The 26,876-nt window shown below is 35.2% G+C and overlaps 1 protein-coding gene and 1 long non-coding RNA gene across 7 annotated transcripts in view; one reads left to right on the plus strand and one right to left on the minus strand.

Moving 5' to 3' along the window:
• Window positions 1-4,977: 4,977 nt before the first annotated feature.
• LOC128858487 (uncharacterized) overlaps window positions 4,978-26,876 on the plus strand; it is a 59,401-nt gene continuing 37,502 nt past the window's right edge. Inside the window, exon 1 of one of the 5 annotated variants that reach the window (XM_054094822.1) lies at window positions 4,978-5,064. The gene's annotated coding sequence lies outside the window, so the exon portion shown is untranslated. Of the gene's footprint in view, window positions 5,065-5,213; window positions 5,308-5,974; window positions 5,999-21,842; window positions 22,020-26,876 lie in introns of those variants that run through there. The other 4 variants (XM_054094821.1, XM_054094826.1, XM_054094828.1 and 1 more) reach the window with 4 other exon arrangements.
• Window positions 18,089-20,097, minus strand: LOC128858489 (uncharacterized). 2 transcript variants are annotated; one of them, XR_008454015.1, is made up of 4 exons: window positions 19,913-20,097; window positions 19,739-19,861; window positions 19,276-19,654; window positions 18,089-18,423 (listed from the first exon to the last, which is right to left on the minus strand). It is a non-coding gene; the product is annotated as an uncharacterized LOC128858489 (long non-coding RNA). The 2 variants fall into 2 exon arrangements; XR_008454014.1 differs by having other exon boundaries at window positions 18,089-19,654.

Genomic DNA, 26,876 nt, shown 5'->3' on the forward strand with positions numbered 1-26,876 from the left:
GTACTCTTATAAAGGAAGTTATCAAAGACTGAGACGACAGGGAATTCACACGACCATGGATGATAATCCAGTACAGAGGCAGGCTCAACAGGTTATTCTTATTCCCAGAAAAGCATCAAATAAAAAAAATAAATAAATAATTGGCGCGTACACTTCTGTTAGGTGTTTGACCGAGCTCCTCTCCTATTTGTGTGGAGGGACTTACAGTTTCAAGCCGACTCCGAACGGCAGATATTTTTATGAGGAGCTTTTTCATGGCAGAAATACACTCGGAGGTTTGCCATTGCCTGCCGAGGGGCGACCGCTATTAGAAAAATGTTTTTATTAATTTTGCTTTCACCGAGATTCGAACCAACGACCTCTCTGTGAATTCCGAATGGTAATCCCGCGTCAACCCATTCGGCTACGGCGGCCGAAAGGGCTCCCAAATATAGATAGAAAAGACTTACGAACTCTCACTGATTAGCATACGGGGCCTTGTAGTCTCCTTCATGAATTAGTAGAAGCAAGCGCCTACTGTTTTTACGAACTTACTGGAGGATGCAGTTCATCCGAGGCTGTGATGGTAATACGTTGAAAGGATTTTTACATTAAGAATCCCAGCCCATCGCACAACGCCATTCGTGAAGCTTAAATTTTATAAGCAGATTTATATAGTGAGCTTAATGAGCAGACACCTGCGCGCACCTCCTGGTAGACAGACACTGTTTGCTTTCGTGGACTATTTATTCTGAAAGTTCCTAAATTGTTTTTGCGTTTATTAACTTAAACTATTTCTGTTGTAAAATAGTATTTCTTTTATTGGATGCATGAATAACTCTATAACTATATACAACGCATTAAAAAACAACCGAAAGTTTTCATGTTTTTAAATCAAGAGAAGAATAAAAACAGTTTTGTTTAAACTATCATCATATATTTTTTTAATAAACAACAAAGTTTGGGTTCTTGCTATTTATAAGTGGCCTACCTTCTTACGTTAGCTAGTCAAGATATACATATTTATGTAGGCCTGTACATATTAAAGAGTTGGTGAAGCAAAAATTATCTGTGTGTTAATATCGACAAATTTTGTGTTTTGCTGTCTATTGTAAATAAACACATCCCTACATTGCCCTCTTACACAGTGAAAAGCGAAATAAAGGTTGAATTTTTGTTTAGAATACTAGACCAAGATCAACAATCAAACGCAAAGCAACCCCACATCATTAAATAAAAAAAACAATCGAAATCAAGACTCACGGAACCCGGTAGATTTTTATTTTTCCCGCACGACACTAACCACCTTTTCACGTGCCCCATCAAACCCACTGATCTAACATCCCTCCCCCTCTGGACCCAACCTGTCGAAACAGCAAGCTTCCTGAGCCTACCTTTAGATGAACCAGACGAAAACGATCGGTGATCTACACTACACTGACAGGACAAAGTTAACTGCTACAGCAACAACAACCAAACATTTAATAGATCGAATGGCGCAAAAGTCAATAAATCAACCCAATAAAAAGTAAAACTGCACGAAACAATTAATATAACAATTAACAATTAACAAGCTACATCATTAATCGTCAGCCCATTTCACTCATATACACACAAATTATCCGAATAATTTCATTTAACACGATTTGAACACAACCTTCTGAACTCGGTTATACACTATCGACATTCCCCGACAGTGTTCTTAACAAGAAGTCCCTCTCCTAAAATTTTTACACAGAAAGCATAATAATAACATACGAAACTCTTTCATTTTGAGTGAGAACGCGCCCAGGAACTCGTTTCAATAGCAGCATTGACAGTTCCTGGGCTGATGAACAGCTGGTAGTTGAAGTGACGGGCTGCCAGAAGTAAGGCACCAAAAATAACTGACAAATAACAGTTCGTTTTTGAGTTAATGGAAAAATGTCGCGATTTAAATATGATATTTATAATGATTTGTTTTAAAATAAATTCAATTGAACTGTTATATATTAATTTAGTGTGTTTTTAGAATTTTTCATCATTATCGGCCTCTACTTTTAATTCGTCGTCTGTACATATATGTACATATATGAATACATTTTACATACATGAATGTGAGTTTGAGATATTTTAGTAACATATTTTCGTTATATATATGTATATATAATTGGCGCGTACACCCTTTTTGGGTGTTTGGCCAAGCTCCTCCTCGTATTTGTGGTGTACGCCTTGATGTTGTTCCACAAATGGAGGGGCCTACAGTTTCAAGCCGACTCCGAACGGCAGATATTTTTATGAGGAGCTTTTTTATGGCAAAAATACACTCAGAGGTTTGCCATTGCCTGCCGAGGGGCGACCGCTATTAGAAAAATGTTTTTCTTAATTTTGGTGTTTTCGCCGAGATTCGAACCGACGTTCTCTCTGTGAATTCCGAATGGTAGTCGCACACCAACCCATTCGGCTACGGCGACCGTTAACTACTTTTAAATTATAAACAAATTGGATTATCTGCTTGAACTTTTTCTGTTCGTTTGTTACTCACTTTTTATGTTATATTAATGACTTGTAATATTTTATGTACTTATTTATGTTTTTCGTGCTCATTACTTTATTATTATTTTATTACTTTTGTATTTCATTTAAATATAATTTTTTGCATATTTATGTATTCATACTGATTATTCTTATTTTTATTATATACCTAGTATACGGATGATATAAGTATGCGCACTGAATCCTAATGTCAGTGGTGGTGTGGAAGCTGAAAATTCCCAATTTTTGTTTAAAAATACCGATTCAATGTTTCTTCCGGTGTTGCATTCCTGACGAGTTTTATAAAGAAAAAACAGTTTCGCATCGTATTAGCTATGATATTTGTGCTCAATAACAAAATTAGTCAAAACTCTCTCCAAATAAATTACCTGAAACATATTTTACAAATTCCCGTTGCAAATTTTAAAACGGCACAAGTGGCAGAATTACAAAAAAAACAAGGTTCCACGAAAACTAAATGTTTTACAAAAAGTTCAGTCATATGTATACTTTCAGATATATTTTCGTGATGGATAATTTTTTCTGACTAAAATTTCTCCAGCGTGAGCATATCTCTTGTATCTCTTGTCAGTTTTCGCTCTCAATTTTGGAGTGATGGCTAGTTTTTTGGTGTTAACGAACGCCTACTTTCAAAAATTAAAATTTATATTTATATACAAATTTATTACAAATTTTTGTTTTATTGAACACGACTAATAAGTATAACCTGCAAAGCCTATTCAGTGATTATGTTTATATTTCGCACCCTAAATACAAAAGGGTCACAACTCAAAATGTGCCTTCTGCTCAAATATGAACGAGACGTTATCAATAAAACGGTCCGCGGATGACATATGGCAAAAATAAATTTTTTGTTTTTTGGTAGGACTGTTATAAGCTTATATGGCAAATTTCCGCGTGATATGTCACATAGTTTGTTTTCTGTGCTACTGTAAACAAGTCAAGCTCGAGTGTGGAAAATTTTGAGTTGTGACCCTTTTGTATTTAGGGTGCGATTTATTAAAATAAATTAGTATTAGTATTTTTAATAATGTTTGCGTACAATGCAAGCAAATTCACGACCTCTCCAAAGCGAATAATTGAACTTAAATTTTTGTGATGTCTTCGTCAATAAATTATGAAAAGTATTTGGATTTGTATCTCTCCAAAAATGGCTCGAGCCTAGCACGTACAAATTACTTTCACAAACATGAGCACACATTTACTGTGGTCCCTGCTCCGACAGACGTAAGGCACGTTAAACAGGTAGCAGCAAGAGCAATGTAATTTGTTGTTTCTTTGGGTCCCCAGAATGTTAAAATGTACAAACAAAAATTAATAATTTTGAATAATTTACACAAAATTTGACAATTAGCGATCAAACAAATAGAAAAAATCAAAGTTGCCTCTGGTTCTTCGGCGAAATACCGGGCAAATGCCAATTAAAAAAAAAAACTGTTTACTGCGTTTTAATTGAGTTTTACCATGAGGTTCGGAGATGTTTGTGGAATAAATTCCCAATGGCCGAAATTTAATTAACGGACTTAAAGGATTTAAATGGTTTTGAGCTGTTGGTAAGAAAGTGTGCTCTTCATAGGGGAATTGATTTGACATGAAGGCTGGGTGCCAAATAAAAGTTCATCCAGCAGCAGATATTAAATCAAATTATTAACTCTAACAAATATTTCCCCTATACCAAATCTTGTGGCATCAAAGCTGACCTAAATTCAACTACGAGTAATATCATGTTGATTCCAAAATATTCCTTTTCATTAAAGTAAAAATTATTATATATTATAAAATATTATAGTTTTTGTAGTTTGTAGTTGAACTACATATGCTACATACATATATTATTTTTATTGAATGTGTATCTCAATGCTTAACGAATTGAACAAAATCAATGGAAGTATAATTTTGGTTATTATAACATTTACATCCCGACTCTGATAATATAATTTGTTAGAGTATTTGTATATGTATATACATATATGTAATTGGGGCGTACACCCTTTTCGGGTGTTTGGTCGAGCTCCTCCTCCTATTTGTGGTGTGCGTCTTGATGTTGTTTCACAAATGGAGGGACCTACGGTTTCAAGCCGACTTCGAGAAGTATATATTTTTTATGAGGAGCTTTTTAATGGCAGAAATACAATCGGAGGTTTGCCATTGCCTGCCGAGGAGCGACCGCTATTAGAAAAACTTTTTCTTCATTTTGGTGTTTTACCAAGATTCGAACCTACTCCCTACCTTCTCTCTGAATTCCGAATGGTAGTCACGCACCAACTTCGATCACATTTAGATAATAAAAAACAGAGATTAGATAAATTTATGGAAATCCTCTTAGCACTTTCCTTTCCTTAGTAAAGAAAAGCGACATCTGCTTGCGAGATCTTTTATTTCTGGAATGACTAATTTTACTTGATGGCAACGCTAGTGATTTTTTCGCACTTGTGGCAGCATTCGAGGTATTCTTTTCTCATTCGTTTCAATTTGCTTGACTGCCATGCTCGTGAATCGCGATTCAGAAAAGTTGGTCGCGTGAAAATCTTTTAATTTTTTGTTTAAAAGGTAAATATCGCTTTTTATAACATATCAAAATGTTTTTTAATTGTTGTAAATTGGGTGTGTGCTAAAATCGAACAATTTACGCTGATGCCAAAGGCAGAAAATTGAAAGTGAAAATGTTGGGAGAAAAGAATTTTCACCTGAAATGACAGTGGAAAAACAGAAATCTCGACGTCGACATAATGGTGCGTGTGTGTTTGAGTGTGCATGTGTACTGCTATTGAAAAATCGGATAGTGTAATAAAGGTAAAATAGAAAATTTGTTAATTACAGTGGCCAAAAATATATTCTTCTGCACTGGCTCATATGTATGTAAGTGTATTTGTGCAAATGGGGATGCCTGAATTGAACCGTTTTGCCTTCTACCTCGGCACCACCCATCTCCCCACTGGAGCTTCTAAAAATTCCTGTTGAACCCCTTTACGCGCGCCCAACTTTTTCTTAGTTATCGGATTTGAGTGGGAACGATTTTGGTTGGTCGGTTGCTTGACAGCAGAGAACGTTGATTATGGTGGTAGCAGAGAACTACGATGAGTTAACGATTTAATATTCTCTGCGCCGTGTTTGGACCAATTCGCTGTATTTGTGTTCCATTTCATAACTGTTTCCCGACTTCCAATTTAAATGAGGGGCCAGATTGGACTCATTATTCCAAGTTCCAACTGTACTTTTTTCCGTTTATGAATTTGTGGACAAGAATTTTTTAGTGCATAATTTTCCTTTTAACCTTCCAATAAGACTGTTGAGAACGGTTGCAATAGCAAGAATAACTATTAGAAAGCCGCTAACATGCCAAGCTGCATGGGCGCTCGATGCATATCCTTGACACTGTCCCACTTTTTAGTATTATCTGTGTTTTTAAGGTCTGAACATTACAAAATGATTTCCACCGTTTTTTTGTTTTGCGATTATCATATTACGGAGGCAATATGCATTGGTAAACTGATTACTGAACTCTCTATAGGGACTCCAGATTAGGGTGTATCGATGTTGTATGTACATTGACATACTATGTATTGTTTATATATGTATGTATGTGCACATGTGGCATGTTCATATGTGGCTACATATTGATTTTCGAGTGTTATCAACTGACTGTCTAAATTACATAAGATTATACGAGTGCTAATTTTGATAACTAAAACGGAGTTTTAAATATTGGGATTTGGTGTTGGAATATGCATATGCACATATATATGTATGTGAATAAGGAAACTATCACTCTCCCAGTTTCAATAAGAGAACCGGAAGGTCAATCGAATAGTTTAACACAGTGCTCCTAAAAACTCTTCATACAGGAAGTGTTATTATAAATAGAGACTCATTTGGAAATCATTTAATAGGGAACGGCCTATTTCATAGAATAGCTTTCTTAAGGGGTTATACGCAGTTATGAAGCAAATAAAAGACGGGTTGTCAAGGATTTATCCTGAAGAAACTTCAGAATATTTTAATTTGAAAATTTTTGGCGGTTATAAAAGCATCCTTCAAGAACGTAACAAAATTTTTTATTTATGAAAATGTTGATTATAGAGCGCGCTGCAGGCGATTTCTGGAACCTCCTTTAAAAAAAGACGATCTACGGTGTACATCGTAACTCAATATTGGATTATCTGAAATCAAAAAACCAAACAAATTTTGTTAATATATTAGATTATCTAGTAATTAATCGTTCGGCTAATCAAAATAGTGAATTTTCACAAAATGGCAGCATTTAAAAGAAATGATTTCGATTTTTACGTTAAAATTTTGCCGTAAATTGATTATAAAATGGAAAATATATTAAGTATCAGATTTACAAAAGGAACGATTAATTACTAGAAAATGTATCTTTAAAGATTGAGTTAAAACGGTTGACCGATCAAACAAGCCGTTTACAAGATATCGTGTACACCGACTTGAAAAATGCCGTTTTAAAAAAAACACGTTTAAAGTTTCAATACCTACCTTAAAACGTGCCGAGGCATCTCTACATATTTAGGTATAACTCCGAAAGTATTGTTTAGATCTACTTCAAATTTCGTGCGTATACTTTTGAATATATGTACATTACAAAAATGCAATAAAAAAATCGATTTTTTTGAAAGTCATAACTGCGTATAACCCCTTAATGCATCCCTACATGATTCCCATTTTTAAATCCATACATTTAAAATCTAGTAAACTTTAAAATTGTAGTTTTTTTTATCAACACTTTTTGAATTTGCTGTTTTATATCTTAAAATAGTTTGTTTTTAAACTGTAAACAATTTTAAAATTTATTAGGGTCTTAAAATTAAAATTTGTTCAATTTCAATGCGAAAATTTTAGAAAAGTTTTACTTAAAGCTAGATATCATTCGAAGAAAGCCGTTTATTTCGCTTGTGAACAGAAGAAAGTGCATTGAAATTGCTCATAATTATATAAATAAGATTCCAAGGATTTGGAAGTTATTTTTTCACACGCTGCTAAATTTTGTATTTATGGGATCCGAGGTCGTCAAAATGTTTGGAGCACCCAAAACACCTAGCCGAAATCGTTTAGCTTGGGCTTTTGTAAAAGGCTCCAAAACAGCTCAAAACACGCCATCAGTCGCTCGATCTGAACCCTATTGAGCATCTGTGAGATCTATTAAAAAAAATTAATTCGACAGCATGTAATAACAAGTAAGGTGTCTTTGCGGGAAGAATGGGCGAAGATTACAACTGAGGAAACAGAGAAGTTAGTAAATCAATGCCAAATAGATTGAGTGAGGTCCTAAAACGTCATGGCTATCCAATAAAATATTAATTTTCGTTTTTGTATATTACTTATAAAGCTTTTTCCATAAGTTTTAATCCTACGCAGACTACCTGGTACTTATATGTTGTTGCTATTACTTATCACTGATATGTACTAACGTAAACGTAACTACAAAAAATCAAAGTAGGATTTTATAAAACAACTGCTTTGGGTGCCGCTATGAGAGCAAGAGTCATTTGATATAATGTTGGGCTTATATTAGGTGTACAGGGCCATACGATTTTTTTCTTGATGAAAAGATTTTATTTTTTAAATTTACATGTGCGACCTGCCCAGGATCAAACGCTATTAGAAAAAACGTTATGTCGCACACTAGGCAGCCGATTGTGATATTAATTTTAAAATGAACGTTGAAGAACCAAATTTAAGTTACCAGCTTTTACAACATACGATCATATATGTATGTATCTAATGACTGAAAGGAAACTTCATAATAAAGTTTCTTACAGTTAAAAGTATTAAAACTGTCATTAAAAAATTACATTGTCCCCGTCATGGCTGTTCCTATGTTTGGAGAAAAATTATGAAATTTCCGCGAAAATACTATATTGGTCTTATCATGCTGACTGGTTCACACGACGTCAATCACATTGTATCCGATTGTACGTCAAAAAAATTGTATCCGATCAAGAACTATCACCCAACAGTATTCCATGCTATTGTATTTTGTTCCAAAAAAACAGAAACAGTCTGTATCACTAAGCCCACAGAGATTTGTTTTTCTTACATCGATGTGTTAATCAGGTGGGCGCACCTGATACATGGTCGTATTCTCGAAAAGTGAGTTTTAAGCTTTTGAAAGTGTAAACGTTCGAACTCAAACGCCATATCTGTTGGGATCATTGGAACATGTGACAACAGTAAATTTCTCCCTTAAATTTAGGTTTCAAAATTGTAGCTTAGAAGTCATTCGTTATCGCCGAAATTCTTACTCCGTTGCCAAGTCTCGGTGAATTGAAGTTTCGCAAAAGAATGATAGGCTTGTAAATTTTAAACATTAAAATGTTACCGTTGGGTAATTGAAAACAACGGCTTGTCCATCACAAGATCGATGGACTTATACGTTGTTAGTTTTGCCTGGTATTCCGTTTTGTATGCTAAAATTGATGACATTGACTTTGTTCTGATGATTTTCGTAATTCCGCGAAACTGTTTTTCGTACCGTTCGGCAGACGCATCTTATTGCAATTGAACACGCATATTGATTTTCGAAGTCAATTTCTTTAAATTAAATTAAATGAAATAATAATTTAAAAGTTCATTTAGTTCATCAGCGGGTGTTGAACGTGGTCTGGGTCTATCCATTTCTCCCAAAATCTTTCAGTATACGAGGCAGTGCTTCCAACGTTTTTTTGTGAGCCATTGTGCATTCATCCCATATGATTTCACGTTTCAAAAAGTTTGTCATTTCCGATTTTTTTCTGATATTGTAAGTTGTTTCAGCCGTGTAATAATGGATAAGAACAAACGGAGATATATACATATATAAAATAATATATAATAATAAAATACTTAGTTACAACTGGTTTCCGGTTTTTGCCATCATATTTTCCTCACCCAGGTATATAGATTTTAACTTGGACAAGGTCGCAGCTTTTTACCCGTATGGAATGCAAGCATCTATCAGCGACTCAATTCTAGCAAATATTGTAGCTTCGCACTGAAATGTTGTTCAAACCACATTCGTTTCTCTTTTCACTGTCGACACAGCGTTCGTTGTATGAAAAGTGCGGAATTGTGCTGCTACGTACTCGCACACCGACTTCTCATAGCTTTACACGTACACGTTAAAAAAGTAACAGTGTGTTTACCTACTCACGTTGTTGCTATTATATCTGCTTGTTCGCATCTTAAATCATTATACGAGTATCAAACCCACGAAGCCGTTCACCGAAGGCACGTTGCGCCAAGCAGAGCGATTTGCTTGACTTTCCGTTTTCCTTATGATTTGAGTATAAATTCTACAAATACGAATACACATTCGCGCGAGCAGCAATTTGGGTTTATATTATTGAATGAAAAGTGGTTGTAGTGGCTTTTAGCGGTGTACCGCGCTTAGCAATGCGAAAACTTGTATTCAGCCAAAATCAAAATGCTGATGCGATGAGATATGCAGCTATGGAATGCATGGAATTTCAATCTTCACACTGTTGTGTGCGCACTGCGGGTACCAATATTATTTTTAGCGTGACCATCACCACAATCAACTTGTACCCTCGATCTGTAAAATATAGGAACATGTAGGCTTCACTACAACTTGTGAATGTTTAAAGTTTGCTGTCACCATTGTAGATGCAGACTTGTTTTCGAGCGTATCTCTTTTAAGTCTTGCTTTGTTTGTATATGTATTGTTTCCATTATGGAAATATTTATATACTGACATACATACATACATACTACATATACTCGTATATTAAAAGGCATATTCCCAGCTGAGTATGTACATACGTAGGTATAAATTATAAAATTTGCTTTTGAGTATACCCCCTCGTACTATTCTATACAAGGGTATTAAATTTGTGTGCACATAACGGTTGTATGTAACTTCATTAAGGAATACATACATACTCGTATCTACCAAAAATCGCAGAATAATTAGTCATGTGTGTCTATCCTTCCGTGGGCTCGACAACTCAAGCAAAAATTAATATATTTCAAAAAAAAATTTCAATCGAAAAATGGGCGAAACCCACATCCCATATAACTGATATTAAATTATTACAATATTATTATTTTACTTAAATGCGCGGGCGTATAAAGTTTGGTTCGAACCGACTTTAGCACTTCCTTACTTGTTATTTCACATTTTTATATGCGGCATAAACCAAATACCATACCCACCGATTATTAATCTTATATTATATGTACGTATGTGCGATATGCGAGACATTTGTACTGAATTGAGGTTATGTCAGGTATAGAAAAGTGTGTAATTTATTTATGTAAAATTGTTTTTTCTTTTTTCTTTTTTTTAAGTAAACAAATAAGCCATGTTGTTGTTGTTGTAGCAGCATAATCATTCCCCGTGCATATACGAGGAATGCTGCTGAAGTAACTGTCTTGGCCGGGTATAAATCCTGGTCGTTCCGGGTACGTAGAACCGACTGTCGTGGGAACGCGAGGAATGCTGCTAAAGTGACAGTCCTTGGCCGGATATAAATCCGGGCCATAGTCTTTGATGTTCTATGCCAAGCCTTGGCACCTGTTCAATTACCTTGACTTTCATTCTACTCCTTAACTATTATAATAAGGTTATTGAAACTTTTTATTATTAAGGTAATGTTTTTAAATATTATGTGAACACCATAGAACATCAGAGGTCCACCTCTTCAGCCCTGGCGGGAGTGTCGACTGTAAAATGTCATCTAGTAGCGTGGCGTGGCTGACTGTGTCGAAAGCCTTTTTTAGATCCAACGGTACTAGGACAGTCCTCTCGCAGGGGCGGTTTTGGTTGACGCCGCGGTTTACCTGAGTGCTAATGGCGGTGAGTGCCGTGGTGGTGCTATGCACTCTTCGGAAGCCATGCTGGTGTGAGGCTGGGGTCAGCTGTTTCGTAAAGAGTGGGAGTAGAAGGGCCTCGAGAGTATTCCCTACTGGGGAAAGGAGAGTTATCGGGCGTAAGACTCCCCTTGGTAGGCGGATTTCCAGGCTTCAGTAGTGGGACCACTCTCTAATTTCCACTTATCAGGAATGATGAGAGTGGCCATAGACAGGTTGAAGACCAATAAATATCACGATTCAGTGTAGCAATCCAAATATCGCGGTATTCATTGATTGTGTAGGGTTCGCCTAGGTAATTTTCGAATCGTCAATTCCCAGTGGGCGAATCACATGAAACCGAGAGGTACACCCCGCGCAGCAACCTTACCATATCAGGTCCGTCATCTGCCATCTTCTTTTGAACGAGTGATGTGGATACCTTGCAGCTCTCTGATAAGATTGCATTTTACCACGCGGTTTCTTATCGTTGTTGTTGTTGTTGTTGTTGTAGCAGCCTAAGCATTCCCCATACATATACGGGGAATACTGCTGAAGTGACAGCCCTTGGCCGTATATAAATCTTGTTCTTTCCGTAAACGTAGAACCGACTGTAGTGGGAACTTAAATCCGGGTCGTTCCGGTAATGTAGCGGTAACGCGGTTTCTTTTTTTACTTCACTTCGGAAATGTGAGTTGATAGCGCGGAAAAGAAAACATCCATTTCCGCTTGTTCCTACTGCTTGCTCGGAACAATACTATGGGTGTCGGTATGCGCATGCCGTAAGGTCAGATAGTATTTCGAGGATGCTACATGCAACGACGCTCGCCAAAATTCACCACACAAAATAGAAATTATGTAAAGAACTGGCTGCATGGATGCAGTTAGATGGCATTCCGTAAGGGATGAAATAATTCCCATTACATCATATGCACACGACGCCGGTTTTGGGGTTGTGGCCACAGTTCAACAACTTTAAAATTTGCTTTGTTGAGCGATGATGAGATTTTCTACACCTACACGTGCATTCACACGAAGAGGCACACTCTTCGCCCTCTCAGAAGCGCTCATATTAACTTCCACGCATTCTTCCAGCTGTACTCACAAAAGAGCTATGCTTTTTTTAATTTCTGTTATTCCTTTATGTATACTTTGTCATTTGCGCGCGCATGCCTCATTTTCCATTTCATTCCAATTTCGTGTAAGCTCCCATTGTTCAAGGTTCAATTCTATCTTTTCTCAACTCAGTAGTCAATGTGTCTTCAAGCTCCAGGCCTACTCTCCAACTTTGCTTTATATGCTAAGTATGTATGAGCGTAACATTTTCCCTTTCTACAAATAAGAAATGTGCAATATTTGCACGGATTGGCCTTTTTTTGTCATCTCACATTCAATAACCTGTTCGCCTATCAGCCAGTCACCCCATCGGCTCCTCTGCCTCTTCTTTCAATTTGAATGACTACACGTATGTGCTTTTGTCGTTTTGTTTCCCATATTCGTGCTTTTATGGCTGCTATGGCGTACGCTGTTTGATGTTTGTAAATTGTTTATTTTTTTTCATTACATTTGTTTTTTCTTCTCCTCTTTGCACACCAACCTCAACCAACGTATGAGTGTCTTTCGTGCAGTTTTTGCCTAGCTACCGTCTCATGACATTCCGATTGGTCTTTATGTTTTGATTTGGCTTTTGTTTCCCCATAACAAAAAGTTTCATTATTTCGCAGTTGACAAGAAGACAGTGAAGATGCAACAAAGCAACACGTATACATAATACCGAATTTAGAAAAATTAAAACACGAACTTTGTTTGAATAAATATTTTCATAAATTGGATTTCGACTGGAACTCGTACTAAAATGAAAAATTAATTTTTGTTTTATGAAACCCCCGAAAAGTGCAGAAAAAATTATCAAACCAAGACTGGTTTGCTTTTTGGGAGCTAACTACTCGTTGAGTTTGTTCATAAATGAAGGTGTGCCGGAGCAAGAGGTGGAAGTGAGTAGTGTCTACATGGCTAAGCAGACCGAAGAATGTGAAAAAGAAAGCTCTAGACAAAGTGAAACGTTCGAATTGATCTTGCGTGTGTTTTCCCCGACTGTTTACCCCGATTTTTGAAGAAAGCAATGGCTAACGTAATTGTGAAATTCATTCATTCATTCACTCAATTCGCAGTTGATGAGTTGGAAAGAATCGAAAGAAAACTGATGATTTAATAATATATGCACATAAATACATACTTATATTTATTACTGAGATGCTCAAGTTGATTACGGGCATGAAAATTCAAAACGACGTATTTACTGTAAAATGGATATGTGTGTATGTATGGTTCGCAAATTTTACATATCCATTTTCAAGTAAAAAAAAAAGTTTACTAGAAAGTTTTAAAGGTCATTGCCTTGTGTGCAAACGTCTCGCGCCCGCCATCACAATGAGTGTGCCTCGTTTTGGTGAAAAATCCCCAGTAATATTTTTGCTTATTGCGATAATATTCTATATTGCGTTACTGAGCACCCACATATATAATAATTATACAGAGTTTTTCAGAAGTATGATAATGTTTCTGCCTCAAATACAAATATGTGTTTACACAATTCCCATTCAATCACTTTCTCCGTTGAATCGCGAGTTTTATCGATCAGATAACTAATCAGTTCTCCTTGCATAAAAATTACGTTCTAATACACATCAGTAATATTGATCAGGTTCTAGTTCTAATCATTTTACGCTTTATTTCGACGATGAAATTAACATATAAAGGGTGGCGCAAAACTAGCCATTCAACTTTTTACTAAAAAAAAAATTATTTTGAATGACGGAAATCTTTATTTTGACCCTTACGTGATCCATTGCTTATCTGTTTGTATGCTGCAGCTGTCTAGCTCAGAAGTGTTAAATATGATTGCCGTAGGACGATATTTGCAAATATTATAAATCTTTCCATAATTGATTAATTTTGCGCCACTTGTTACATATAGGATTCTCCGATTTGAAATACGTTTTGTCCATTTTGAACACAATTTCATAATTCTGCGGTTGAAGAAGACTTGGCCAGCTCAGGTTTTACAAGTCTCTTGAGACCATCTAGAACATTTTCTAAATGCTGGGAGAGGTAATAATCGCCTGATGCGTAGTGTCGACTATGCAGTGGCTGCGATGGAACCTTCAAGTTCTCTTATGTTAGCTTCTGTAGCGTCGTTAAAATTGTATGCAGCTTTAAAAAAAAGAAAAACGTTCTTCGTGATGGGAAAGGTTTAGCCCGATTGAAGCAGCTCTTAGTGGATGATACCCTTCCAATCCCACCAAACACATCAAAATCTTCATTTCCATTAAACTGAACTTGGTGAACTTATGACTTCCTCGCTCATTTGGCTACTTGGTTCTACGTTACCGGAATGGCTCGAGTTTTTCCAGACCAAGGGCTGCCGCCCCAGTAAACTAGCTCTATCTAGTACACCCCCTCGGTAATCGGTTCTACATTACCGAATATATACCTGGAAAATCAACCATCGACCAGATCTTCCAAGTACGTAAGTCATATTGGCGATTTTAAAACTCCTTTCCATAGCACGAAAAAAGTTGCCTATTTGCCGCGAAAAATTAATGCACTTATGTAAAATGACGCGTGTAAAAATGGCATCTCTCCGAGTCGTTTGATACCAAATATTTCAAATAGGGTTATCAGCTATCATGTGATTACTTTAACCTAATGCTGAAAAATATTGTTCGAATAAGTGCTACTAGAAATACTGGTATCAAGGTCTAAAACTACGCCTTTTGCTGTGCATTTATTAAGGAGGATAGAGGAGCAAAGTGAATGAGTCTGATGGTGAAGTAGGACAAAACGAAGTAACCTCCTATTACATAACAAGAAGTCAGAGCACTCGCGGTCACTGTTGAATTTTATAGTTTCTAAGTAGTAAGGGACTTTATTTAATTGGGTACGATGAAAGAAACTTTCGAAGAGAACTATTAGGTATGTTAAATCTAATTCTTTCCCAAATAGGGAGAGTTTTTAACACTGTTAATAAAGTTATAAGTAAAAGATAGACTGCACGGACCTGCGATTCAAGATTTAAAAACATGTGACGAGAAGCGTATCATTCCAATGGCAGCCGGTTCTACGTTACCGGAATGACTCGGGGTTTTTCCCGAACAAGGGCTGCCACCTCAGTAAACTAGCCCTGTCTAGCCCTTACCCCAGAAGGGTACGACGGTTTGGGACCCGCAAGTTTAAGGCAAATTTGAGAAAAAGTTTCTTAACACGTTCAACCCAATTTGTGGCATCCGACTAAACTTGGATACCTTGAAGACCGCATGGTGCAGTTAAGGCCGAAAAATTTAGTAAATAATAATTTATAGGTATATATGTATATGGCATCTGATGTGTTTTTCATTACAGAAAAACTTTTAAATCATCTGCTTAAAGCAACAATTTAGGACACTAAAAACTATGCTATTAATATCATTGAATAGTACGAAAAGAGGTGGACCCAGGACTCTACCTTGCGGTAGCCCGGTGTCCTATCTGACCTGCATACTTGGAATTATGCAGGAATCATTTTTCAGCTCTGCTAAGTTGTAAAGACAAAATAATTAAAAATCCGAAACCCCGTCTGAGACGACGGAATCTAATTACAAATAACAAAACTTATCCATGTCATTTGATACCAAACAAATTTTCAGACCATAATTTTCGCTTTATAAATAGATGTTTGTTTTATTTGATCAAAAGTAACGTGAACTCTAGTAGTCACCCTCTCTTTTGTTTACAAAAAGTACAATGATATCACGCAAGGTGCAAAATCACAGCTCCCCTTTTCGTTAAACAGTTTTGATATTCAACTACGAATACCACAACTGTAGTTGCATAAATAATCGGCAACCAGATAAAACCAAATAAACATTTTAGTGTTGTTGACCCATTGGGGATACAGACATTTATACGACTTAGTACATTAGCCTTTGCACCTCAACAAGTGTTGGCTCATACCTTCTACATATGTAAATCTGGACATCTTGGCACTAAATATACATATATACATATGTAGTATATATGTATATAATTCCTACTAACGTTCCGAAAGCCAAACTTCAATCACAATGTGCATATGTACATACATACAAAAAGCCAAATAACCCTGAAATTAGCCTCCAAAACTATTGTAGGGGAATCTTAGAAGTTTGTAAGAGTATTGAAAATGTTTATCGTCGACCTGCCACAGCATCAGATTTGTTTCTCTTTTAGATAGGAGCAAAACGAAAAGGTTATGAACCTTTCATTTTCATTTGTACAAAACTCGACACACTGCTCCCCAGAAACGTATGCCATTTTTACTTACTCGCAGGTTCACTGGAAAAAGCAATCGGTGGGAACAGTAATAAATGTATGGGATAGAAAGACAAAAACTCAGTATGGGTACATAAGAAAGGAAAAACAATTATGTAGATTATCACAATGAATGTTGTTGTGACTGTTTAATTTTTGTACTGTTGATAAGGAAAAGTAAAACCCAAAATTAGCTGGAATGCAAATAATCAATACCTTCTGCTGAGTCTTAACGCGGACTGATTCGCCGCTTTGTGAAAAATCTTAAAGTGACAAGTTCTGAGCTGTTTTGTGTCTTTATTGTTTGGGCTCAACGAGCTGCAGAAAAGGCAAGCTCAATGTAATCGTTGTCTTATTTGTTTTCTTTTCACTTCCTACATACTCGTATGTATATATGTATGTACTTACGTACATATGTATGTGGGTATATCGACGAAATGTAGCTGTTATTGGCTGCTTCCACTGTAAACTTTTTTCTTTGCAGTATGCAATAATAGGTTCGTTATCTGAGCTTATAAATATGTTCTTTTTTGTATTGTTGGATATTTTTGTGCCAGGGCACAATGTTTCCCTTCCATATAAAATGTGGGCAAAAATAAATGTATGGCAGGTTTAAATGAAAATTTGTATCTATGGGTTTTCTTTTCACACAATAATGACACATTCATTCCGCCCTGCGGCAGAGCTGTCAAATTTTCATATTCTTTTCTCAAACTCTTATGCATTGATTAGGCGAATGCGTAGCATTTACTACCCTCTACAATAAGTGAGGGTGAGCGTCGTTCAGCTGATTTTTATTCGTACACAAGTTCATAAAAATAACTATACGAAAAATTAAATTTTTACAAATGGAAGTAAATCGTTCTATTTCATTATATTCTATATTAAAATTTATAATTTGTGGAAGAGTTGAATTTTTCTTGGTCTATTCTCATATGAAATACGCAACATTTTCACAGGGTGTGTTGCAATATTATCTCTTTTTTTTTTCAAACAAATCGCTAATAGGAATGTGAAGACGCAGATTTTAAAAATGCAATTTGTTTTCTGATAACTTTCACTGTACGAGTACATGTAGGTCGAAGTTGAAAATGTGTGTTCTTGTAGCATTCTACCTGTTTTTGGTATAAATAAACTTTGGGAAAAAACACATTTTTTTTATTTCGCACTTGCCAGCTCTTAGAGGGAATCCTTACCAAGGCGTAATAAACACTCAAAGCACCGAATCCATGAATGTGAGGAAGATAAACCGCTTAAGAAAACTCTTAAATACTCATTCGGAATATTTATAGTATACTTGGAATATATAAAAATATAAGTTAAATTTCCAGCTTAATAATAACGAATCTTAGTGAAAAAATGATTTTATGAATTTGGTAAAAACGTATTATCTCAGAAATTGCACACAAGTAGCCGGTTTTTTTATACATACATACCCTATGATCTGAAAGTACCGGGAATGTTTAAATAAAACAAAACAGAGTTAAATTTCAGGCAAATTTATTTTATCTCCTTCAATATATGACCCGTCTGAAGCTACACACATGTGCCAACGTTTAACCTAGTCCTCCATGCACCCCTGGTAGGCCGACGAAGGGATGGTCTTCTGCTCCTTCGTCGCATTCTCTTTGATCTCCTCTATCGACTGAAATCTCCTTCCACGAAGTGCATATATTTTTTATTTATTCCATTACAAATTGCCATTTGGTTATTTGGGGAATTCCGTAATGAAGCGTTTCATTTAATTTTATTCCAAATTTATATTCCCATAGTCGTCTGATATGTATAGGGAAATAAAACCAACATTTTATTAAAACAATTAATTCTTGATATTTTTTTCGTGAAGAGCTTTGCGTAGATTTGGATATGCTGTGATTAAAATTGTTAGTACTATTTAGTATAACTAATTTAATAGGGAAATTTCGGGGTGATTATTTTTAGTTGATAAATTCCTTTTATAAAAATACCAGACAGGTAATCGCATCAGATAATGTATATTTCTATTTTTGTCCACTAGAGCGGCACTGTGCGGCGTGTAAGTTACAAGCCCAACTTTATTATAATACAAACACATACATGCACCTAAGTTGTTTATCTCATTGTGTAGTATTACAAGATGACAATATTTTCATTTGTCCGTATCTATGAGTTGAAATTCCATTACACGTTTTTAATAGGTATTCTTTATTAATATCCGGATAAAGCATTGTGTATGAAGTTCTAATTTTAAGGGGCTCAATGGGCAAACATAACCTCGTCATGCTTAGATCCCGTCTTTTCTTCAATTACATTTTATAATAATCTTCCATGGAAGAATACGCTCGCAGGTTTACTACTGCCCAATGTGGGGGCCGCATTTACTATAATTTTAATATCTTTGCTGAAGCCGGAATGGCGATTCGACATTGGATTCTTTATATAGATATGCAGATTTTGGAATGGTAATCCTTAAAGAAAAAAATGAATAGTTCCGGCAACGTTGACCCGACTGTCGTGGGAATGATTATTGCTCACTTATAAGTCTCAAAAAATTATATAAAATTTATATTGTTCATATTAATGTCCATGAAAACCATTGCGAATATTGTAAAAATATAAAGTGACTTAAGTATGTGAGCACAGTTCTACCTTAGTTATGAAAGTTTTATTGCATTCCTTAGAACTCCTGAACTACTCGCAGGTTTATCCATTCCATATCAGCTGTTCTCAAGTTCTTATAATTTAATAGGAACATTGCTGCGGTGACAGCCTTTATGCCAAGGATGATAATTTTTTTCCGCCTTGTGGCTATACGAGGAGCAACTGACAAGTTCCTGACAAGTTCAATGTAATTCGCCTCAAATGAAATACTTGTACACTGTGCACATCGTGAATACTATGCCTTTTGCCACTTAAACAATTTTCTTTAGATTGCCCTTCAAAATGGTTTTCTGCGGCCGCCTTCACTATTCGCCGTTTTCATATGTTTTCCTTCCTTTTTGAAATAACCAGGCCTATCTTTTCATCACTGTAAAAGGTAAAGACGGTTACATTTCATTTTTGAAAAAAAGGAATATACGAGTATCTCCGCGAGCGTGTTATTTATACTAACATTGAGTCATACAATTAGCCTTATCAGCAATGCGATGGTGAGTCATCAGCAAGTACCTTAGAGGTCGTAGTATTGTGAGCCGCTCCTTGTACATGAATCCAAATACAGAAGATCAACTGCGTGCTTGAATAAAGGCTTTACACAATATGCGCTTATACAGTTAATTATACATACATTCTTTCTCAATGTCGTCCAACAGCTGTTGAAGGCACTGGTTATTGCACTTTTGTTGTTTATGGTGTCAAATATTTTACAACAATACAGAAATATAATAGAAAGCAATGCAAATATTCTAAGTCTATGAATTGAACTTTGGACATATTGTATATATTATACATACTTAGAATATGTACACCTAATTAAATAATGTTTTCTTTTTTTATAAACATATGCAAATTTTGATCTTTGTTGCTAAAATCATATTAGGTAAATGAGTAATGTGCTGCTCTCTCTCATACGCCACTGTCTGCTTGCCACCCTCTCATCTTTCCACGCTTATAATTTTATATCATTTACAGTTGCGAGCATAAAAATCCGGGCACCGAAAATTGCAGTCTTTGCAACATTACTTATTTATTTGCTAAATATCAGAAATTAATATATTTTTAGTTGCAGATTTTAAATATTTTCTTTTCATATATATTTTGTATTTTCAATAAAACAGTTTTGGTATTTGAATAAATTTATTCCTAATATCACAAACAAACATTATATCACCTTCTAAATTGGCTGCAAATGTGCAAAAATGTTACCAGTAGTTTGTCTTGAGCACTGATTTAATACAATTGTGCAGTACTGCTGCGAATCCATTATCCATCCTCTATTTTGAACAAATAATATTTTACTTAAAAAAAGGCAAAACAAGCAAAATTATTATTTCTTTAATTATTAATAAAAGTAATTTTAGTTTTAAATGTCACTGCATTTGAAAAATTTGCTAAGTTTTCCATTACTACTACGATGTATTTGGATGGAGGGCGGAGGGGAGGAGGTCGGTTCTCCATCCACAACGCCCATTAGAAAGAGCAAGGTCCCATCATTATAAATTTGAAAGCCCCAACCCCCTACGGTCACTATAGAACCCCCATAAAGGCTTAAAAATTAGTGAAAAAAATTGTTCACTATTTATAAAAATATTTTTGTGTTGGTAATACATTTCCAAACAAAAAAGCGTTGCAGGTCAAAATTTTGACTAAAAATCGCGCGAAGTTCACCCACAAAAGTTCTATCGAACCTCATTGGCTGTTGGTTGACTGGGCTTTATCTTGTTTCGCTTTATTCTTTATCCTTTGACAGTGCGTCCCCACACTTATTTTGCACGGTATTACAAACGTTTAGAGGAACATTTGCAATAATAGAATTTTAATAAAATTCCTAGTACTCGTATTATTGAATAAAAATAGCTTTAAATCAAATCTTCAATTAATAAAGAGTGTTTAAAAGTGAATATTGTTACTTTCCGTGTTTGTATTTAAGCAAAATAAGCGTCTGTAATAGGGCATTTTTCTAGCTTATGCAAAGTAGAAGCATTTTTAGCGTTAAATATTGCTATTAATTCTTAATGGTAATTTATAAAAAGTACTATAAATCAAAAGGCTGATATGTGTTATATTTTTTAAATTCGGCCCACGCACTTAGACATTATAAGCACCTTTTTCGTGGTAGCAATGGAAAGCCAACCCGCTAAATCTTTTTTGTTTTTTTACCAAATATTAAAATACATATGTATACATATAAACAAAAATAGTAGTTTTTGCAGTGAATCTTATTTTGCCGATTTTTATGTCCGCAACTGTATTCTTGGTTGTAATTGCATGATCTTTCATGTGTTTATATTACCTACAAGTTTCCTTTTTATTAAAAATTTTTAATACTGATTTTTCAATCCCTCTTTTCGCTAGCGCTTTGTATTATTTCTGCACAAAACGTATTTTCCTCTCATCGTTTTCTTTCACTTACACTCTCTTCCTACCCAATTCTCTTTTATTCTACTTGCCTTTATGTGATTTGCTCTCAGCAGCGTATTTACTCAATTGACTTGAATTGGGGTTAGGCTCCAGTCGTCTCCAACGCTGCGTAGTAAAGCGAAATTTCTTTGTTTCATTCAGTCATTCTTCAGTGCGTTCGTTGTATTTTGGTGCGCTTGACTTGAGCAATAGCTTTGTTGAAAAATAATTCTGAATAAAAAGTTTACGCTTCTATTCTGGGCAAGATTTGTTTCATTGCTATTCGAAAGCAATAAAAATAAAATATCTAAAAAGATGAAAGTGTTTGACAACAGGTAAATGACTGATGATTAAAATAATCCACAAACTAAAAGTGTTCGTTTGCAGTTTTTATTAATAAAATATATAACTATATATTTGCATTCACAAATAATTATAACACAAATCCTATTCGTTGTATTGGTCTGTCCTCTAACATTTTTTCTTTGTTCGGTTTTGTTTTATTTCTTTTTGTACTCTAAAATGAGGTAATTTTTCTAGAAATAAAAAGAGATTTAAAAGCATCTCAGCAAATAAAAAAAATAAAAATTGTGTACATTAAAAATTAAATAATACGTACATACATACATAGTTGAATTTGCGCGAATGCGACATAAATAAGAAGTAATAGAAAACAGCATAGTTCGGATGAAATAATATAAATCAGTACTTAGTGTGGAAGATAAATCTTGGCAAGTTCCAGTCGAGCTTCGTTCTGTCAATTGAGCATACCTTTTGCTTTCCCCATTATAAAAATAAGAACTACAGGGTGGGCCATATAGCGTTTGCTTTTTGAACCACCTATTTTTTTTTATTAAAAATTAAATATTGAAAACCTATTTCCAAAGTGGTGAGTCTTCTTCTTCTTCCCCGGTTACAGTAAATGGCGAGCGTTACCGTAACATGCTCAACGAGTTTTTGTTTCCAAAAATTGAAGAGGATGACATGGACGACATTTGGTTTCAACAGGATGGTGCAACTTGTCGCACTGCCAAAGTTACCCTCGAACTTTTGGCTACCGTTTTTGAATTCCGATATCAATTGGCCGCCTCGGAGCTGTGATTTAAGCCCGTTGGTCTATTTTTTGTGGGGAGCCGTTAAAGACAAATGCTATACGAACCATCCAGAGACGATTGATACTTTAAAACACGAAATCGAAGTTGCCATGAGTTGTCATGAAATTGGAGCCCAAACAATCGAAAATGTGCTTAAAAATTGGGTTGATCTAATGGCCTACTGTAAAGCCAGTCGTGGCAGTCATTTGAACGATATTATTTTTCATTCATAAATGGCAATGTTCAATCTTCAAAAAAAAAAAAAAAAATTGAAAAAATATTGATTAGTTTTGTTTTTTTTATAGCCGATTCAAAAAGCAAATTTTACATGGCCCACCCTGTACATACTTCTGGTAGCAGTAGAAGTAGCAGTTTGCTAAACCCCGCCAGTGTGACGTAGTCACCGATCGTCTTCGTCCCAGAAAAGTGCTGTTTCGACAAGTTAATTCCAGAGTGAAAGGAGTGTTAGGTGAGTAGGTTTGATAAGGCATATGAATAGGTTGATGTTGTAGCAGCATAAACATTCCCCATACATATATGGGGAATGCTGCTGAAGTGACAGTCCTTGGCCGGATATAAATCCGGGTCGTTCCGGTAACGTAGAACCGACTGTCATGGGAACGCATATGAATAGGTGGTTAGTGTTGTTGTTGTTGTTGTTGTTGTTGTTGTTGTAGAATCATAAACATTCCCCATACTTACATACGGGGAATGCTGTAGTGACAGTCCTTGGCCGGATATAAATCCGGGTCGTTCCGGTAACGTAGAACCGACTGTCATGGGAACGCATATGAATAGGTGGTTAGTGTTGTTGTTGTTGTTGTAGCAGCATAAACATTCCCCATACTTACATACGGGGAATGCTGTTGGAGTGACAGTCCTTGGCCGGATATAAATCCGGGTCGTTTCGATAAGGTAGAACCGACTGTCGTGGTTAGTGTTGTGCGGTGTACCTTCACATGCTGGATATATACTGAGTATGTCGGGCTCGATTCTGGATAAGTAGGAGTTTAACCTACCTGTGGGTCGCGTTCTTAATCATTTGTAGGAGTCTGAAATGTTCTTTTGGTCACCATAACCCTTTCATCTATCTGTTGGAGTTATACCAGTTTTATGAGGTATAACCATGCTCGCTGGAGGCGAATCTTGCTCGGTAACTTTGTTGGTGCTTTCATACACAAATGTTTCGTCAAGCGAACAGAGGCTAAACATAATGAGCTGGGAAGTGGTGAATCGAAAACGCCTATAATCACATTCGTTGGGAAATGATGCTGAATTAGCAGTCCTTGGTATAATTTAAATCCGAGTCGTTTGGTTGTGATGGCTTGAAATGACAATTTTCACCAAGGTCTGACATGATAAAAGCATGGTCGGGCATGTTTTTTTAGGCTTACCAGCATTAAAAGGTGTCTCGCCAGAGCGCATGCAAATAACTATCTTGTAGGAACAGACTCTAGGAACTCTATTCAAATAATGCATTGGCCTTATTCGGAACCGGTTAGATTACTTGGAGTATCTATTATCTGGAGTAAATTAAATTTAAATATTATGTTTTATCTGAATTTTACAGCGTAAAAGAACAAAATTTTTATGAAAATATTTTGTACATCTAATTTATTTGAATGAAAAAACAAAACCAAACAAAACAATAAAAATTGTTTGCAAACGTCAAAAGTGCTGAGAGTGCCACTCGGAGGTTATGGTGAATTTTCAACAAAAGAATTCACACAAACCGATTTACTATAACACACAACAACTCCAATTCAGCTGAATTTTTGTTTACAATTGCTGTACGTAATTTATGCCGCCCACCATTTTTCATCCAAAGTACCCGTATGCACGTGACATCGGTGTATTTTTGTTTTAATAGACGATAAAATAAGAAGTCGGCTACCAATTTCCCGGAGCATCGATTAAAAAAAATATTAATACCACTGGCCGATCGAATAAAATCATTAGACCATCTTGAAATAGCATTGAGATTTTCATACAAATTAGGTACAATAATTAAAAAGCGTCCGATAGACATGTTAGTTGTGTTAGTTCAGCTATCTAGCGACTATGTTCTGATTAAGTACTTAATCAGATACTGAGAAAACGTAAATGTGTTGCATAAAGGAATTAGCCGGAATCTGTCCATGAAAGACAAGTGTGAATAATACAGTTGGCCTTCTTATTTAATATTCTGAATTTTCTTTACAGTGGTGGTCGCATTATTTTCTTGTTGTCTTTTGTTTTAAAGTACAAACGTAGATGGTAAAAGAGTTTCTGAAAAGGGCTACTAAATACTAATATAATTTGACTATTGTTATTATCTTGTGCACGATGAAAGTAGGCCTTCCTTGAACGTCAATCCATAAAAATTTATTTTTTCCTTGCATATTACTTGTGCATATAATTTCACAGGTATGCTCACATCAAAATGTGCTATCAAAATGTAGGTGTCCCATTATTTTTCGCGTTTTCTTTTGTTCCCCGCTGATCTGCTAATGCGCGCGCATCGTTAGTATAGCAATCCCAGTTTCATTTTTTTTTTTTTTTGGGTATTCTGCTAGTGATTGCGGTTGCGAGTATGTAACAACCGGTTCTGTCGAAAGAAAAGCTATGACAGAAATGACCCCTATCGAAATAGCTAAACAAAAGATTATAAACAGTTTTCACAAAAATTCCATGTATATTTTTTTACTTTCTTTATAAAGAAAATATGTAAATGAATATTATTACATATATTCATTCCTCAGTTCATATTTGTGTGACAAAAACGTAATAAAAATAAAATAAGTGAAATTAAGTTTAAGTATGCATTTTCCACAATAAGGTTTTGTTTAAACAAAGAAATGTTTCCATTTGATAACATGTTTTCTCGATATTGTTTTTTCTTAGGCGATTCCGTTCTTTGAAACAAGTTCACCAGCTGTTGGAAATACTCTTTCGTTGGCAACCGAAGTTGCGCACATTAATAACACTGTTTTGTGACAATCCTTCATGAGAAATAATATAATATAAAAGTCTGTTTAATGCGTATCTTTTGGTCGATTCGGTTTAACTTACCTGGACCGTAGAATGGCGATATTTTTCAAGGTTTGCAACTGTTCGGAAAAGCAATTAAAGATTTGTTGGAAACATTAACTTAATCTTCCTCTTGAATAATGATGAATGTAAAGGGAATATCATGAAAGAAAATAATAATGGTGTAAATGATCAGCTTATGTCACGGTTCAGTCTCTAAAATATTTGCATTTGCCAAATGGCCTAACTTTCCTTTTCATATTTTATTAGTAAGATGAATTTGGATGGTATATCTTCCTTCTATAAATGGTATGAATACATGTATGTGCCTGCAAAGTATGTAATGTGTGTACATACAAGTATGTAATGTGTGTACATACAAATATATATATATACATATTCACATGCCTAAATGCTCTACCACTCACTTTGGCTGTGTAGGTCTAACTTTAATTCTCCAATTGTTGTTAACGCTCGATCAGCTCTTTTAATATTGGTTTTATAATTTTCTCTTTGTTTTTTTTTTTCTTTTCACAAACACATGACAAACATGTTTACCTTCATTAAGATATCATGCTGTATTCACATTAGATATATGTATATACATATGTACAATTACGGTCAAGATAATAGCGCGCAACATTTGGTTCTGCCAACTTTTGACTATTCATTTGTTTATAAAATTTACAAACATATACCACTTCAAATTATATGAAAAATTATATAACTGAAATTTTCAAAATATGAACAAACTTTAATCAAAACTTCAAACTGTTTAGTAGGAATTTTTAGAAAAATTCTATGTATACAGCTTTTTGTCTGTTCAATATTGGTATAATTCTTTAAATTTGAACTGGTTATTTGCCGGTGTTGCGCATTTTCTTCCATATAAAAAGTTTTAGCCATAATGCCGAAGTCCAAAAAATATCAACAATTCTGAATAAAAATCCTAGCCATTTAAAAATTCTGAATAGAAATTTGAAGATTTGTTGATTTTTTTAAATTTTGCACTAAGTTTGAAACTCTGATTTATATGGTTTTGGTTGTATTTAAAAAAAAGATGAAGTGAAATAAATAAATAGTCGCGGT

This window comes from Anastrepha ludens, chromosome 3 (genome assembly GCF_028408465.1).
Source record: "Anastrepha ludens isolate Willacy chromosome 3, idAnaLude1.1, whole genome shotgun sequence".
NCBI lineage: Eukaryota > Metazoa > Arthropoda > Insecta > Diptera > Tephritidae > Anastrepha > Anastrepha ludens.